The sequence below is a fragment of the Hydra vulgaris genome, chromosome 04 (assembly GCF_038396675.1).
Source record: "Hydra vulgaris chromosome 04, alternate assembly HydraT2T_AEP".
In the NCBI taxonomy this organism is placed as follows: domain Eukaryota; kingdom Metazoa; phylum Cnidaria; class Hydrozoa; order Anthoathecata; family Hydridae; genus Hydra; species Hydra vulgaris.
Window position 1 is genome coordinate 22,808,109 of NC_088923.1, and position 4,392 is coordinate 22,812,500.

General features: G+C 24.8%; 1 long non-coding RNA gene across 1 annotated transcript in view; it reads right to left on the reverse strand.

Annotated features, from left to right (window-relative positions):
- Positions 1–595: 595 nt before the first annotated feature.
- Positions 596–4,392, reverse strand: part of LOC136079660 (uncharacterized) — a 4,469-nt gene continuing 672 nt past the window's right edge. The window contains exons 2-3 of the long non-coding RNA XR_010638118.1: positions 2,919–3,023; positions 596–817 (exon numbers count right to left, since the gene is read on the reverse strand). This is a non-coding gene — a long non-coding RNA (uncharacterized LOC136079660). The remainder of the gene's footprint in view (positions 818–2,918; positions 3,024–4,392) is intronic.

Below are 4,392 nucleotides of genomic sequence, written 5' to 3' on the forward strand. Positions count from 1 at the left end.
CCAGAGTCGATACAAAAAGCTGGAATAAAAGTCAGTATTAGTAATGAAAGCTTAAACCTTAAATAGCCAAATATATAGGAAAAAGAAAGCTTCAAACTGAAAAGAAAAATGTTTGTGACTACAAACAATGATTAGGGGCTTACATGAAAGAAAAAGTATAGTATGCAAAAAGCATATTAGATATTAGTCGATTTTAGTACAAAAATTTTTTAAAATACTATCTTCTGATACAAAATTAGAAAAATTTTTGAACTTCTGCACTATAACCTAACTTTTTTCTAAAAGTTATATGGGTTGTTTATATTTTGGAATATCCAAATTTTTGTTTGGTTTTGGTTAGCAATAGTCATCAGCAATATAAATTTTTTGTCTTTTTAAGGGCACTGTTGTCAAATAAAACTTGTCAATCGTGAATTTTTTCAAAATTTATGTAAAAGTAATTACAATAAATAAATGATGAACTTATATTTAAGGAATATTATTTATTGTTAACATTTTTACAAAAAAAAAGAGTAATTGAAATTGAAAGATCAAAAGTTAACAGTTTACCTTACAGAAGATAAAATAACTTGATAACTTTCTTACTGTATTTTTCTTTTAAAGTTTTAATAGAGGTTGTTAAATCATTCCGGGTGTCACTTTTGTGTGCAGAAGCAGCAATATTTGATAAATCTCGGAGCGTTATCATTTTCCCAGTCTTATTTAGCAATTCTCGTTGAAGTAATTTTTTGTTAGCTTTCAAACCTAACAAGGTTTCTGCTTTAGCAATAGCATAATCAGGTAGTCTTCTTTGATTAGGTAAGTGTTTATAGAAAATCTATTATTAACATAAATATATTAAAAAATATTATTTATTCTTCATAATACATTAAAAATAGGAATTTACAGGAGATAATATTTCATAAAAATTAATGATACAGTGAACTCTTGATATCTCAAACCTCCAAGGGACCAAAAAAAATAGTTTGAGTTGACAAATGTTTGAGTTATGGAGACATTCTTTAACACAAACCTTTGTCAATAGGTAAAAAAGTTCAAGTTAATAAAGTAAAAATCATAACTTATACTTAAATTGTTTTATTTATTTGTCTTCTAAAGTTCGAGTTATTAGAAGAATATTAGCCACGAGAACAGATAAAAAGGTTTGACTTAGCAAGTTGGAGCTATGCAAGTTCTTAGCAAGCTATGTTCAAGCTAACAAAGTTTGAGTTATAGAGTGATTTTTATAAAAACAACAACTATATTTACTTTTAAGAACTCTGTTTGATACATACTATTTTACAATTTATATACAATTTTGCGTAATCAACAAAACTCCCTTGGGATAAATATGGACAATAAACTGTTTTAATGGACAATTCAGACAATGAAATTATGAAAAATAAACTGTTTGCATGAGTTGTTTTTGTTGATCTCCAGATCAACTAAAATACCACATTGAATGGTCAAAAAGTAGATCCTCTGGATTTTATCAAATATCTTGGTATCAAAGTTGATTCTTATACCATCTTCAAGATCTAGCTCTGAAACTAAGTTGTTTTTAAATCTCATCTCAGATATGCTTGTCAAATATGGGAACAAACCTGGTCCAAAACCTTTTTAAGATTATCTCACATTTCAACTCAGACCCTAACATCCTCTACTACATATCAAAAATACTTAAATTAAAGGACTTCATTTAACACTCAAGCTGTTTGTGTGTCTGGAAACAACAACATAAAACCCTACCTCTTCCATTTACTAACTTTTTAGCTTTTTTATAATAAAAGTACACCGAACTATTTATTATGGACATAAATGAATTAAATACCAGAGCATACACACCTGGTATAGTCTTCCCTCCCAGGTGAAATGTCTCCCAACAATTTCCAAATTCAAATATAATCTATTTATTTTTTTGTTAATTAAGTATTCTTCTTAATTTAATTCTCCTCTACTGCTAATTATCTATTACATTCTTAACTTTGTGTACATCTGCTTACTCTAATATATAATCAATTCTGCTTAAATTCTGATTTAATACTTCTGGGTACTTGTCCTTTTTAATTTTTTTTTAAATTATTAATCTCTTAATTACTAACACTCAACTATTTTCAGAATATATTTGATTTGATTTATGCAAAAAATAGTTTATGACATTTATACACTAGCGATTTGTAAAGGTTATTAAAATATAATAATGTATTCTAACAAGCTATTACCAATTTTTATAAGAATTAGTGAGGGTTCAAAGGAATCTCAAAAGTACTACGAGTTAATGAAAGTTCAAATTATCCGGAGGTAAAGATGTCGCGAACTCACTGTATTTATTCATGAAAACAAAAACATCACACTTAGTTACAAAAAACCAAAGAATATATAAGCTTATATGGCCACAATCTATATTTCAATCATACCCACAAATCAATTCAAATCAAAAAGTTCATAAAAACTCCCAATAACGAAGAATTTTTAATGTGATTATAAACTAAAAAGAAACTATTTGACAACAATTTCTCTTTATAGCAACAGATTCACACTAAATCAAATACATTTTGAAGTAAGTTGTTTAAAAATTTCAAGGTTATGGTTTTAAATAATAGTCTATATATATATATATATATATATATATATATATATATATATATATATATATATATATATATATATATATATATATATATATATATATATATATATATATATATATATATATATATATATATATATATATATATATATATATAATATTCAAATTATGTTAATAATCCGGAGTAGTTTTGACAACTATAATTTTCATAATATAAAATAATGAAATCCCAAAAAAACAAAGTTAAAAAAGTGTAATGGATTTCATAACTTTTTTCCAACTATATAAGCAAATTGTAAAATAATGCTCTTTATAAAACATATTTTAAGTATAAAAAATAATAATTTACTTCAGATACTTCGTGATTATGTGTATTAAGTCTTCCAAGATTAATGTTTGTCCATCCTCTGATGCCTTAAAATGTAGGTAGAAAGGGCAATCTTTCTTATAAGTCCTATAACAAACATGTATTAATTAGGTGCTTATTTCATAAATTAAATAGGCAAAAATAAAGTATTTGTATTCGTAATAAAAATTACTATTTAATAAATTATATTTGTATTTTTCAATAAAATAAAATTATTTATTATAAAATAAATCCAGTAAACTACTGATAACTCAAACCTTCAGGGAAGCTAAGAAATTAGTTCAAGTTTGCAAATGTTTTAGTTATCGGGACATTCCACAATTCAAACTTTTACAGATAAGTGAAATAATTTAAGTTATCAATAGTTTTTTTTTATTCAATTTGAAATGGTAAATAAAATAAAATCTTTATTGTAACTTCTTTAAATTGTAAAAATGGACATGTTAACAAACTGTTTGCTTTATAAGTTTCAGTTATACAACAGCAAAGTGTTTCAATGCTTTTATAACAGCAACTTAAAATTGCAACATTGACCAGGTCTGACAGAGCAATAGAACTAGATATGAAGCATTTACCTTCGGTATTTTGATTTGATGTTTACTTTTATTTCAATAATTAGTATTATTTATACTATTATAAATATCATGTTATTATTACTAATAATAAGTAGTTAATCAAACGCAATCTGAAATTAACTACGCACTACTTAGCAAGCAAACTTGGATGCATTAATAAATAAAAAAGAAATAAAATGTGAATAAAAAATTAAAATAAAAAATAAATAAAAATATAAACAAAAACTAAATAGATCATAAAATATAAAATCTCCTTATGTCTCAGTTTTGAAGTAATATCTTTTTTGATTGATATTGAGGAAATCAAAAAAGTTTAATGAAATTCAAAGAAAATTATTCATTATTAATAAGTTTTTGTTGTTATTTTACTTCTAAAGTTCAAGTTATTGGCATATTATCAGCCACGGGACAAAAAAAAAAGGTTTGTCTCAGGCAATGCCATTACCCTGAAAACTTTTCTGAAGATATGAACAGACTACATTAGGTTATGGGAACTAAGTTCTTTCTATTTGGTAACGAAATACCAAACTTCTACCTTAATTAATCCCCTGCTTTTTATGAAGCTGGATATATGGCTAATGGGATATATTTATTGATGTTGAAACTAATTCATAAAAAACTGAAATTTTTATCAGTGTCTACAAAATTGCACATTTTGTAGTAATATCTTACATTCCTAAGTTTCTTAAGTCATCCTTAATAATCCATACACAATAGAAGAAAGAATTGAAAAAAAAATTTAAATTTAAAGTAAAAAATTAAAATTTAAAGTAAAAAAAAAAAACCAAAAGAAAGAAAGAAAATGTTTAAAACTGGGGAAGTCTAACCTTTTATAGTTATTAATATTATTATTTTTATTACAGCTCTTTTGTAACTTTCAG